At 42.4% G+C, this 14,797-nt stretch overlaps 1 protein-coding gene across 3 annotated transcripts in view; it reads right to left on the reverse strand.

Moving 5' to 3' along the window:
- The window catches only part of plxnb1b (plexin b1b), a 109,533-nt gene that overhangs the window by 65,019 nt on the left and 29,717 nt on the right, over window positions 1–14,797 (reverse strand). For all 3 annotated transcript variants that reach the window (XM_065955370.1, XM_065955371.1, XM_065955369.1), the window contains one exon: window positions 2,285–2,402. The gene's annotated coding sequence lies outside the window, so the exon portion shown is untranslated. The remainder of the gene's footprint in view (window positions 1–2,284; window positions 2,403–14,797) is intronic.

Raw genomic sequence — 14,797 nt, forward strand, 5'->3', positions numbered from 1 at the left:
TAATGCTAGCGATCTTTATTATGCTGGTATCTTCACACTGCATGTAAATTTACCTGAAATGAGCGTGATCTAGAAACACAGTTAAGCAGTGAGTACAGTATGTTATTCTTCTTTTCTCTAGTCCCTCAATTAAACAACTTTTATACACGAGGGGAGGAGTCAGCCGGCCGTCCTGGCGATGTAAACAAAGTGAAGATAGGACTCGGAAAACTCTGAAAACATCACAGACAGTGGGACTCGGGTGTTACACCCATTGTAGACAGTCATGACTCACAGAGTTATTTTCAGAGGATAGACTTGATTTATATTATATTTAAGTGTGAAAAATCACATATTAAGCCTTTAAGGCAACAAAGATTGATTCTGTGCTCTAAGAGGTAGATATTCAGGGATGACTTTCTTGACATTTCTGGATCCTTTGTGGATCAGACATCCAGCAAACAATGTATTGAGGTGATGTATGAAGAAACAGTATTTCTCAAAAGGGCTGTGCAATAGGCCATGTGCCTGTGGGATGGCATACTCATCATGACTCACTTATTGAATAAGCCAGAAAGAAACCGTTGGTCAAAAGGTAATTTGTTCGAATAAATCCAAATTCAAACCAACAGGACACATCCCACCTATAGGAGAATCCAGTGACAGATTTGTGGGAGCTGCCATCTTAAGGTAGCCGCCATAACTGAGGGGACATCTGAGCGTCTACTGCTGCCTGCTGACTGTGATTAAAAACATCACACAGCGTCTGAAGTCTAACTGACATTAATCAGGTGATCTTTACATTGTTTAGATTTATTACGTCAGACACCGGGAGCAACAACAGCCTGATAAGGAGAAGAAGAAAAAAAGTGACCTCCAGCCACACATGTGATGAGATGTGGTTTAATATATTAGACGTTATAAAACACTATCCTGCTCACTGTTTAGCTCAATTATCTAACAGCTGCATTAAATCATCACAGACTAGATCAGAGCAGCGGAGATGTACCCATGTGTTTCCTGCTTCACATGGCTGTCCAAAAAAAAAGTAAAAAAAATAGTTCACTTCTACAGTCAGCTTGTATTCAAACCAGCAGAGGTTGTGCTGAGTCACCGTCGCAGTAAAGGCGGCTTGTCGGCTTCTGTTTTATCCCTGGATTCATCCAAAAAGAAAACGTCAAATCCAGAAGATTTTTCTATCCGTTTGTGATGGTGAAGATATATTCAGATTTGTACTTGTTGTCACTATGCAGCTGGCCTGCCTGCAGCCTTACAGACTGATTTATTTTCTGACACTGCTAAAGTTTAGTTAAGTTTAATCTTTAAACTTAAAGTTTAGTTTAAGTTTAATCAATGAGTCAGATTCAGTTAAAGAGAATCATGCAGTCTTTAGTAAATGACAAAGCGCTCTGATGTGACTCACTTTCTTTTTTTGCATGACATATTTTCTATTTTGTCTTGCAAAGCTGTGTCCATTCTACTGAAATAATGGGTCTTTAGGGGGCCTCGCACCCTGCTGCAATGACAACTGTTCAGCAAATTCAAGAAAGCTCGCCGATGGTTGTTTTTCTTGATTTAAGTAACGTCCTTCTTCCTTCATGCTGGATTTTGTCCCTAAATGTTTAACATGCATTTCAGAACATCCACTCACTTGAGAGGTATTTTTCTCATTTTATATACAAAAATAAAAGCATGCTACTTCTTAATTAATCTACAAGTTAAATTGAAAAAAGCATTGTGTAGCATCAGAGGTGACATCTGAATGGAAAAGCCTAAACGATGCCCGTGTGTCGGCACAAAGGGGCATAAATGGAAGAAGAAAGAATGTGTTGGATTTAAATTATACTTCATGGAGGACAAAGGAAGCAATCCAGCATGTATAGATTCATGCATGAGTACATTGTGTGAACATGAATGCTTAGTGTGTGTATGTGTTTGTTGGTCGGTGAAGAAATCTACAGTCAAGTCTCACATCTCCACTCATTCATCATTGCGCTCCAGACAGCACAAGGGTCAACCCTCTCCTTCCACACACACACACACACACACACACACACAGCTCATTATACGGGAAGGCAGAGGATAACAGCACACACACAGACGCTGCTCTGAAATCAGCCAAAGCATCAGTCACATCTAAACAAGGTCTGCGTGACCCGACCTTGAGAGGCAGAGCGGTGCTTTCATCTGGCCAGGAGGCAGGAAGTCAAGGTAGAGGAAGAAGCCAAGTGCAGCAGCTGGGACTGCAAACATCTAATTTACTGAAAACACCCTGAATGTTTTAGTGTCTGGTGAAGCGTCTGACCTGAGCCACTGTGGTCCAACGATGACAGGATGGAGGTTCTCCCCTTGAGCCAAGCGTTCACAGGAGGTTCAAGTAGGATGAGAGTAGAGGGCAGCACTTCAAACAGAGAGGCCACTTTCTGAAAAAGAACGAAGGGAGACAAAACATCAGTAAGACAGCAATAAATAAAAAGAGATGCCATAAGAAAACATAGATAAAAGGACAAACAATTAGCATATTGCATTGGAGCGAGGGAAAAGGTCGAGAGCAGCACGCTGTAAAAAGGGGTTCACACCCTATATGCCAAATGTAAAAAATAGAAAGACAGTGAATTGCACTCCAATACACACACTAAGATTTTTTCTCATCCACTGCACCTTTTGCACATTTTGTGTTTTTTATCTTTATTGTTTTACATTTTTTAATTCTATTTTAGATATTGTAATAGCTTCTTTTACTGTATTATTTAAGTTGTTGCTAGTTCTGCTTTATTTCCTTCCTTGTATGTGTAAATGTACTTTGCAATAAACCCCGATTCTGATTCTGATTCTGCATCGAAGTGACAACAGAAGAAAATAAACTCTGCAGTGAAATGAATAAGATCTAATAAGTTACATTATTATTTTTTTTTTACATGCAGCTAAGCTTCCACATTTCTACAGGGGTTAGTTTCTATGCAGTGGAGCTTCTTTGGATGCAGAGTAACTCATAGTGTATCTCTCCACACTTTGCAGGAAGCCTGTCTTACATTATGCACAAGGTTTCATCTGTTTAGGATCTGCTTCATGGTGCCCGTAAGTGCCAGTCTATTTTTTTACATGACTCAGATTAGGATACACGTCGTGCTGTGGGTTGAAAATAAGACTTAAGTGTGACTATTTGTTACACATGGGCTCAGCTATAGTGTGAAAAAAAAAACAGACTGTAGGATTTCTACTCCTCCCTCTGCTTCAGAGGAGATCGCACAATTGGCTTAAATTGATATAATGCACAAATTACAGTGTTTTAAAAATGCACAGTGAATGAGAACAGCCTGATTTATTTTTTATTTTTACAAAAGCATGTTTGCGTGCGTGTCACCAGATGGGGGCCACTCAAAAGCACATGTCCAAGTTAAATTTTAACTCGCACACACACACTCAGAAATTGGTCGCAGTCTGGTGCCTCATGTGGAGGAAGCCCTGAAGAACGGAGATCTGGTTCAACGTTGTCTGTGGCGGGATCATTGGTGTAACACAGAGTCAGGTGCACAGCTGTTTGAGTACTGATAGCGGGGTGAGGTGTCAGTGTGTGTGTCACAACCTCCCGCGCACACGCACACGCACCATCAACTCAATGTTGTGACAATAGCTGCCTCAGGAGGTAAAACCAACATCTCTCTCCACCCTAAAAAAAAAAAAATCCATATAGTGGTGCTCTCTTAAAGCTGAACCTGGAGGGGCCACTGGTGCATCCCCCCCACCCCTCCTCCATCTGCATTTAATGACAGCCCCAGCCAATTCCCAGAGAAACCAGTCCAAACACAGCCAAGGTAAAGACACCAAGATACCTTTCTGCAGAAGGTACGGTGAGTGTGTATGTGTGTGTGTGTGTGTGTGTGTGTGTGTGTGTGTGTGGGGGGGGGGTGATTAGGAGCTGGGACAGGTCATGGACTTGATTTATGACTCATCCCAACCGTTGTGGGGCAATCAAAACGCACCAGTGGTCCCATTCTGCATCCGCATCCTCCTCCCCCCGGTGGCTGGGAAAAACAGGAGTGTGTGTGTGTGTGTGTGTGTGTGTGTGTGTGTGTGTGTGTGTGTGTTTGTTGGTCCTGAGTGAGCATCTCTCTTCCCTTCTGTTCCAATACAAGGGATGGACCAATGCATTAAAAACACAATAGGCGCCGTCCCAGCCAACCCATCAGTCACCTGCTGGTACCAATAGTGTTTGTGTGTGTGTGTGTGTGTGTGTGTGTGTGTGTCAGTTGTGTGTGTGTGTGTGTGTGTGTGTGTGTGTGTGTGTGTGTGTGTGTGTGTGTGTGTGTGTGTGTGTGTGTGTGTGTGTGTGTGTGTGTGTGTGTGTGTGTGTGTGTATAAAAAGGCTCAAAAGATACCCATTCCTACCAAACACACCACCTTTAAACATCTCATCCAGTCCAACAGGATGAGAGCAGCTTCATGATAAGAAAGGGTCTGTCCTGCTGAAATCAATAAATGGTGTATTGAATTCAAAATATCTTCTGTTTGTCTCAATCTACAAACTCAGATTGGAGATTGATTCCACTTTAATGTTGTGCTCACTCTATCACCGTGCTGATAATAGTTTTTATTTTATTTTATATTGGACACATGGATGGACGCTCGGAAAATACAAAAATCACACACCAATGCATCATAACACCAGCAGACATACTGAGAATGTTTACGTCCCCTGCTGTGTCACAGATGAGCTCCATGACAGATCAATACACACACTCACAGACACACAGACACACACACACACACACACACACAGACACACACACACACACACACAGACAGTAGCATCAGCCAACACCATACAATCAGCCTCGTCCTTCTCATGCAGGATCAAAGCCTCGGAGCCGAGTGAGTGCACGGCTCCCTTCTTGCACGTTGGAACAGGATAATCACCGGTCAGGTTTGTGTGCATGCTTGTGTGGTTTTGAGCCTACAAGTACACAATCAGACAACAAAAGACCTCCAGTGTGTGAATGCAACCACGCCCTGACTGTGCCATAGACGATCAGCAAACACATCTCTCTTTGCTCACTTGTCCACAGTGAAAGAGAGAGAGGGGGGGGGGGGGGGTCAGTCTGATCTCTTGATGTTGCGGTTAATGACCGAGTCTGTTACTGGTTTCATTCTGTCTAATACCTCTCTCTCTCCCTCCAGTTGTTTCCACTTCAGTGACCTGCGTGAGGATCCACCCGGTCGCCTCCAGAGGAAAGCCGCCACTATACTTTATTTTCTGTCCAGCTTGAACCTTATTAACTGGGAATCACTAAGAAAAACACACTGAGCACGTCGAGGACTTGTTCATTGGTTAACTTTCTGCACAGGAAATTTAAACTCAGCAACAGAAATACTCCAGTGCTGCCAGATCCCAAATGATGTTGGTGTAGCTGCTTAGCATGATGTTATTATCCTTCACATCTGTACGACATCAGAATAACGCTCAGAAAGCCAATAAACAACAACATTGTTAAAAATATTAAAATATATTAATGATCCAATTCTACACAGAAAATCATTGAAGGACTATTTCTATGCATGGACAACATCTACACAGACAAATATCTAAATCTATCAGATGGATTATTATCTAGCAGAGGAACATTTCACCAGAGGGGGTCACAGTGGGATTTCTTTAACTTCCATATGATTCTGGTTCAAACAATCAAACAATAGTGATACCAGTTTCACTTCCACTGTTTCACAATCCAATCCAAACAAGTCCTACAGGCACCTGATATTGGTTAATCCATTTTTCTAATAACCAAGAAGTGAAGGCCAACTCCTGCAACCAGTCTAAATTGCACAAATATGTTGGCAATGTTTCAGTACAATATTGCCAACATATTTGTGCAGTTAAGACGATGATCCCTCTTTTTTAGCTCGCAGCAGCTTCTGTTTAAAAATATGACTGAAAGATCTGCAGTGCTTTATTAAAGCTATCAAACTATTGATCATTCAAATAAATACATTACATCATTTTAAAAACACGAACATTTGAAAAAATAAAAAAGTATCTATCATGACAACCCTAGTTGCAGTAAAACTTTGACCTTTCATCACAAAAGATCTCGGCCATTCTTCAGACAAAGATGGTTTTTGTGACACATTTGAAACTAATAAAATGTCAACATTTGGTGGACCATGAGGTTTTATTCTATTCTCTTCTATTCCATCATTCTTAACAGCTGGATGGATATAATGGATATAAATCAGGACAGTGTCAATGTAGTTGACTTTTGTTCTTAACAAAAGTTCTTAACTTTTGTTAAGAACTTTTGTTCTTAACAAAAGTTCTTAACTTTTGGGTAACAATGTCTTTACTTCATCATCATAATCCAATAAAACATGCATGTGAAAAGAATCACGTGTCCAAAGATAAGGAGATATTTGCTTTAAGTGTTCATGACATATTGTGTTCACGATGATGCAGACGACGGACAGCTGACACGGAAACATAAAGCCTCCAGGCTCCGGCTGTCGCCAGCACGGAGGCATTTAAAAAAAACAAGTGAGAGGATTTTGGAATCTCAGTGTCCCAAATCTGCGAGGCCTAATTAAAAAGGATTGACTGGCTTCTTACAGTAGCTCTGCGCTGCGCGTGTTGATGTGCTTCAGTCTCACAACCACAAAGAACAACATGTTTGTTTCCTCTTCTGTCTGAAACCCACACGGCCGAGCAAATATTTGCGCTGCTGGTTTTTTTAAAAGCTCCACAACAGCCTCCCCGGTGCTTCATCGTACCCCGCTCCTGTCTTCACGTGTGTGAACGAGTGTGTGTGTTCTTGGTGCTGCCTTGGTTATGAGAACGATATTGAAGGATCGACAAAGTCTCCCCCTCACACACACACACTGTTATCTACACAGTGGCCTGACAGCAGCCTAAGTACCAGTCATTACTCCGTCCTCCCTGCTGGCCGCCTCAGATAGAGCCCGGCTCACAGAATAAAAGCAGCAAACGCCGTGACTGATGCTGCCCCACATGTCCACACCAGCAAACTATAATCACACATTACACAGTAAATGCATGGACAGTTTAAACTCCAATCCATTTTTAACTATAGCAGCTGACAGGTAGAGAGCAGAGCTGCAGCTTCAGAGAGTCTGTGAGTTTTTATTTAGCTTTCCTGTGCGTCTCCTCACGCTGTGATGTAGATGTGTGTTTGCACAGCTAGTAAACAGCAGATGAGGAGGATACAAAGTGTGTTTGGTTTCACAGGCTGCTGGTCCTTTGGATCTGGAGGGGCTTTGAAGGTGTCAGGTAACAGATGCACAGGCTGGCAGTAAACCAGAGACCAGCAATTACACACTCACTCACTCAGACACACACACAGAAAAACACCTAATCAACATGTTAACAAAAACGCACAGTCACACTACTGTACAAGTGCGGCTTCAATTCCCACGTGTCTTCATTAATTCTTCTTCTTCACAGCAGCAGCGAGTACTCTGCGGTCGGGGGGGCCGGGCGCTCAGAGCACCGAAACCACAATCAAAGACGAGCGGCTCCACAAGCAATCTGCTTTTCCAATCAGCGTCCTTCAGGCTGTGTGCACATTCGGTTCAATTGGCCGCTCTGTTCTCTGGTGACTTTAAAAAGAGTCTGCATGTCCGTAAGGTCATTACACAGACTCACCCCCCCCCCACTGTGACAGGGCCCACACGCCCCTGTTTAATTGCTCCTCCATTCTCCCGAGCTCATCTGGGACGTCCCGTTTGTTAGAGAATATGTTTGATAGTTTCAGAGGAAATCAATTGATCTACGAGCCAACATGCTCATCAAACGCAGGACCATGAATCAGTCCTCTGACGGGGTTAGTGTCCAGGAAGCCTCTGGTCGTAAGAAAGCTACTCGGTTAGCACATTTAAGCGTCAGACACACCCAAAGAAACATTACAGAACTAGCTGCAATAAAAAGGCCCACGGCTGGTTGTCTTTATGTCGCCTGATTCTGGGCAACACGTTACACATTCGTTCTGCAATGCAGAGGAAAATGTTAATAGAACAAACTCTCTAATATAGCAATGGGTCGTATTCTGGATTCATGATTTAGAGACACCAGTAGACTTTGGACTGCAGATTTATACATTTCATTGGCCCTCTTTCTGTTGTGCTTGTCGTATAGTAAATCCAGTTGAACTGAGCTGTTTGTCTCTTTTGCCCGAGGCTTCTTCCCCCTCTGAGGCGATGAAGTATATCTTATCTCAAAGCTGCATTTCTCATTGTGTTCACACCGCTCTTGCTCAACAACCAGCCAGTTTCATAATAACGCTCCCTGACCCTGATTACAAGTCTGACTAAATGGTGCAAATATCACTGGGCCTTGTCGGCTGTCCTCGTTTTGTCATTGTCTTTCTTTTGCTGTGATTCAATAAGCTGAACAGCCAATCAATTTGATTCCTCTCTGTGAGGAGTTCAACCACCGATCGAACGAGCATCATTAGCCAAAGAGCCACAGACAGTTCACTGTAATTGTTTTTTCTCATGTGCTTTTAATGTTGTCTTTACTTTATTGTTATCCCTGTCGGTCTTGTCTGTCTGTGCTGCCACTGACAAGAGCTGGTTTCCATTGTTTTTATAGCAATCATACCAATAAAATATATATTCTACTCTATAACTGTATGGACACACTAAAAACTATAAACTCAGATGCTAGCCAACGCTCAGCGACACCCGACAATGACCGATGGCTGACCGTCTGCCTGCTGAGTTGGGGACTTTTGCAAATCACATCTGTGAGAGCAATCATTCCCGATACCTTATATCATTCCTGATGCACATTTTCATCATCTGGTGTCATTTTTTCCAGACGACTGATCGAAGATAAAAAAGATTTCTGTCTTGGTAACAGAGCACTGACTTCCTGTCATTTAAGCTGCACGTCAGTGTGTTGGTTTCTAACAAACCTACAAAGTCACAGATCTGTTTCTACTATCTCGATCATGTTTCTTTTTCTCACCAGAACTTGTAGCAACATGCCTCCATTTAAAACTTTAAAAAGTGTTAATATTAGACATTTTGGCAGCTTTGCATTATTTTTAACAATTAAGCTTCGACACAAACGTCATTAAGCAGAATTAAAACCGTCACAAAAGTGGCTCTTAATCAGTGCGGCTGCACATTTCATTGTCCTCCTCTACAATACGACAACACAAGCTTCAGCTGATGCAGGAAAATGCTCGATGCACTTCTTTTGACGAGCGAGTCCGAGGTCATTTGATTTTGAGTCGTTTTGCTTTTCTGCAGCTCTGCATTTAGAGTTTAGTGGCAGGTTGATGTTGATGAATGACGGCACACATGCTAACATCCCCGTGTGTGTTTCAAAAACCAGAGACTCTTCACTTCAGCATGTTTCAACGCAGTCGGCTGTAGTATTCAGTTTTGAATCGTTTGACTCTACTTAGATCATTGTGGCATTAAGGTGATACTATTATTACATAGCACCTCGTATGATGGCCGTCGATGTGTGCACTGTACTGGTCGAAGGCTTGCATCTGTTCTGAAGTCATTGCTGCACACATAGAGGGGTTTCCCTGCCCTGCAGAGCCACACTACTGGCTGTGATGACATGTCTCTTTGGAGGAGGGGTGGGGTGCTGTGGATCTATGAATACATTTTTTTAATTCACTGATCTTTCCCATAATTCATTTTCAAACAGAAGGTTTTTACACACCACTTCTGAAAGCCTGGTCATGCGGCTTTCTCTGCCGCTTTACCGTGCTTTGGTTTTTCTGTTAATGCTTAATTGCTCGGTGGCTTAACGCAAAGGGGAAACAGTGAGGATGGGTTCCAATTTGCCAGCTGCCTCCTCCTCCCCCCCCTTGAGACCAGCGCTGGCGTCTGTGTGTAAATGTGTGAGCAGGGAGTTGGGGGGTTGGGTGCCAAATGGTGTGTGTGTGTTGTTCTTTCGCCACTGTGTGAGGATGTGTGTGTGTGTGTGTGTGTGCATGTCAGTGGGTCAAACTCATTCCCTCGGGAGTAGCAAACGTTATTGATCAGCCCTATATGTGTGTTTAACTGTACCTCTGGGTATCATCTGGCCTCTATCCTTAATTTGTCCATTGTCTCTTTCCATCTATTCTCTCTCTCTTCATCTCATCACTCCAACCACCAGCCTTGGCTCCATCCACTTCTTCATCGCCCATCCCTGTATTGCATCTCTCTCTCAACAGCTAATTTAGCTTTCTGTCTCGCTGTTATGCTCTCTATTAATTTAGTCTGTCTTGGATGGATGGATGGAGGGGGAGGGAAGGAGGACAGAGACAGAGGACGGACGGTTTAAATGAGAAAAGGTGACAAGGTGGAGGATGGGAGTCATTGAGGAGCAGAAATAAGAGACGCTCGTCTGTGTTGAGACGTGTCTGTCTGGGAAGGCTCTACTCAGTCCATTCTTTGGAAATCTGTGAATCAATCCAACAAACTCAAAAAAGAAAGAAGACCTTTTGAAAAAAATCTGGTGATCTGACAGACTTATTTGTTTGTTTTTTTAACCTGAGCTGCAACATATTTGGCCCCTGATTGACTAATGGATACAAAAAGCTTTGGCTTGGAGCTCCAGTACATCACCAGAAGTTATGAAACATGCTGCAATGGCTGTAATGCAGCTCATGGAGGCAAATGCATCTGATTAAAGTGTGTCCACTACATGTGTTTGATTTATTCCACTGATGACTGCTCATATTGGTAACATTATAAAGAAAAGAAACCAGAAACAGCTCCCACAAACGTCTCGGAAAAGCAACTAGACTCAATGAGTAACACAGACGTTTAATCTCCACCGTGGCCCAGACCAGTGCCTGCAGTAATTGTCAATTTGACCTTTGAATTTTTGCCCAACCAGTCAGTTTTTTTTTTTTGTGATTAGCTTTGTGTATGACCCCACACACATTCTTCACTAATGTTGTAACATTTAACCCTCTGGGAGAAGATTGAGTCCCTCGAGCCAGACTGAACCTATATAAACATTCATTTGTGCCCATTTTTTTATTTAATTAGGACAGTGCACATTAATCAACATATCAACAAATAGCAGCCATGTAAATATGCTGGAATTATTACTGAAGCTAAATTTCATCCGTAGTCCTGAGGCAGGTACTAACAAAAAAACAAATTTACAATTACAGGACGCCTCATATATCTAAATAACAGGTACTGCAGGATGAACCACGGGGTTGAGCAATAAGCCAATATATCACTGCTGCAAGAAGGGGTTTTATGTTCATGTGGAAACTTGTTAAATGAAAATGCTGTTATGGGATGTTGGTTGATATTTATTTTCTATGTGTAACCGCAGGACAGAGTCCAAGACAAATTTCCCGGTGAGGACATGAAGAGCATATCTCTTATTTCGTGTCACAGAAATATTGAGGTGGTATTCAGTAAAATTCAATAAAATAAAAAGTGTTCTTAAAGGTAGAATCACTGTTCTTGTCAGTGGAGTCCGATGGCTTTGAAGAGTGTTCTGCAAAGAGAGTTTCTTATTCCACTAAAAACCTTTTTACTCTTCAAAAAGGCCTCTTCCTTTCAGTTATTTTGTCAGACACTTTTACTCTTTTTACACATGCACTCCTGATCCCACAGGTCACACCACGAGAGCAGGACATAAATGTCATCACCCCCTCACACTCAATTTCCTGAATACTATGATGCGTTCAGTCCAGGGTGGACAATGTGTCCATCTGTATTCAAACATGCACCAAACAATGTCTGAGAACTTTTAGGATTTTTGAGCATGTGAAGGATTTATGATAACAGCCTTAGAAAAGATTTACAGCCACCAGTGTCCAAACCTATCGCGACAATTTCCAAAAACCTTCTGAGTGATTTGGAAAGAAACCATGTGAAAGGACAGGCCATACCTGAATGAACCTTTCGTTTGTGCAATACTTTGGACATGTTTTTTATAATCTCATAACAGATGGGGAAACAAATGAACACAGCTGCTGAGCCCCAAGCCTCAGCAACGAACAAGCAAATAACTACAACCAAATACCAACACCACAGCAGAGAAGCAAATGGCATATCCTCTCATTTCAATACATTTGAATAGTAAAAAAAAAAAGCAGAGTGTGTAGCTCGCACGGCCCGGCTGAGAACGCCTCATTAGGGGCGAGTCTACTCAGTGGTGTTTTTTTTGTTGTCTTGTTTTTCTCTCAAGGGCTTTTGGACAAATTTGCATGCATAAATGGGGGAAGGGGGGGGAGGGGGAGTGGATCACATCAATTAAGCGAAAAGTTCTTTGTAGTTTGGGGATGTTTGGGTTAAAAGCTCTTCCACTCCAAACCTCCTTGTTCCAGCATTTTCCTTTTTCAAAGCCAGGCACAGTATGGAAGGCATGACCCACTTCTTTCACCTTTTCACAGCCCACCCCCCTCCATCCCCACACCACACCACACCACACCACACACACACTTTTGATAGAAGGGGAATCCAAGATCAAAAGCGGTACACTGCCCAGTGAAAGCACTCAAGCCTGCGTGGATCTAATATCCTCAAGGTGTGGAGCATCTTCAAGGAGGAGGAGCATTAAAGATGAGGTATAGGAACGAGATGGGACAAAAAGCTTCAGGCTGGGCTGAAAAAAGCCCCAGTCAAACTGAGTGAAAGTCACGGGGATGGTCAAGCAGTGATTGAGATTCTGCAGCGTGCTCCGCTTGTCCGGGAAAGCCAAAGATGAATGTAGGTGACTTTTAAAATTTTAAAAAGAAGAGGACTCAATCAGTGGAATGAGTTGTCTTCATTCCTCCTCCGTCTTGTTCGTGGAAGTCATGTGAAGATCGAGCATAGATCATGCCGCTCCTGAGATGAAAATACAATCAACCAAAAAAAAAAAAGAAAACAGAAGACAAAAGGACGTCTAAATGACATGATTTGATTATATTGTCCTGCTTTCTGCGAGCGTTTCCAGCTGCCTCGCTCGGGGAAAGTCACCTTGGCTCTCCCACGGTGCAGAGATATGGCAGGTCTGTTGTGATTTGAATGACATCACTTGTTTATTAACACTTTCATGCACTGTTCAGAAAAACATACTCAATCATTAGGTTTACCTCTAAAAGGAAAAGAACAGAGGAGGCTTAGAAAGAAAAAAAAGGAACATTTCGTCCCTGGGAACAAATGGCCTGCCAGTGATTTACAGTCCTCCTGGGATGGATTTATGATTAGCAGCCACTTTCTGAGATGACCACATCCTTCAGGGATACACACAACAAGAGGACACCCAGTGATAATGGACTCTACTACTGACGGACTTTCTTAAGTACTTCACTTATGTACTGATTACAAACACCGCTACATCCCAGGAGGTTACCTCTGCAGGGAAACGAGCTGTTTGTTGTCTTTGCCTTCATCTCAAGGGGCAAAACAGACCGTCTATTTATAAATCCTTACATGGCTTTGATATTCTCTTTATAATTCAGTGCATGGATCATACAGTCTGCTTGGACCTTTTTAATCTCAAACAAAGCCAGGGGTACTCTTAATTTCTGATGAGAATAAAACGGTTTCTCTCCATAAAGAGTGCAAACATCATTATCTAAAGGTCACATGTTATGCAAAATACACCTCACCATGTTTCTCTAACACTAATATGTGTCCCTAGTCTGTCTACAAACCTCCCAACTAAGAGAAAACAACATCTCTCCGTCTTTTGCCTGCTTCACTTTTCAGAAAATGTATGCTCAAACAGGCCGTTTGGAGATTTTCCCTTCATGACATCACAAAGGGCAGTAACCCCTCCCCCAGGTGGGTGACACTCCCACAGCTAGGTGTTTGTTCTGCCCTCTGAGTCTGCCTTCTTACTGTAAACAATAGGAAATGGAGCGAGAAAGCCAGAGCCACCCAAGCCCTTCCAGAGAGGGGGCGTGGTCAGACACAGCTCATTTACATATTTAAAGGTACAGACACAGAAACAGCCTGTTCTGAGCAGGGCTGAAATAGAGGGGTTTATAGACATGATCAAATACAGGATCAGAGTGGATTTAGAACAAGAATCTTCACAGACATGTTCTGTGGAGATTTATTTAAACTGGTAGAAAAGGAGAATATGTGAGCTTGAAGTGGTCAAAGGTGAGGTTATTTCTCTGTAGTCATCAGCTTTAAACAGTGTTCACGCATAATCCAATTACATAACTTAACTTTCCCGTCGCCCCCACTGTCGTTTTCCTTCTCCAGGATTGTTTAATCAATACTAATTAGGAGAACAGATGCCACAGTTATACACTGACAGCGTGTTTTATGAACAGCAGAGTCACATTATAGCAGCAGGAGTTAGATTTCACTCGTCACATGCCGAGAGTGAAGAGAGTCGATCCAAAAACAAAGAAGACAAAGGCAGGGGACCAACATGACAATGGTGGAGTTACTAAAGTTAAAGATCAAAGATGTTCTATACATACAGGGAGTCAGGAAGACGACACACACAAACAAACCCTGCTGGAGACAAAACAACAAACAGTGTGACAGAAAAGAAAGACAGCGACACTGTTGTTCTTCTTGTCCAGATGGCCTTTTTGTTGTTTTGAAGTTATGTACAGTAGCTTCCTTAGACTTGGTGTATATTCCATCTAAGAGCACGGCAAATAGATTGACTTATTATAACTCTGAATAGCAATGCAAGTCCACCATTGCCAATTTTAATATTTGCTGGCCAGACATATTTTATTGTCTTTTTCTTGTCCACTTCCTGTTTTCTGTCCATCCTCTGCCTCTCTAAATACATACAAATGTAAAATTAGCGTGCTACAAGTTAAGAACACCACAGATGCTCAGTCTTGGAAGACATCTTGTGTAATTTGTAACACCC

Source organism: Labrus bergylta, chromosome 5 (assembly GCF_963930695.1).
Source record: "Labrus bergylta chromosome 5, fLabBer1.1, whole genome shotgun sequence".
NCBI classification, from domain to species: Eukaryota; Metazoa; Chordata; class Actinopteri; order Labriformes; family Labridae; genus Labrus; species Labrus bergylta.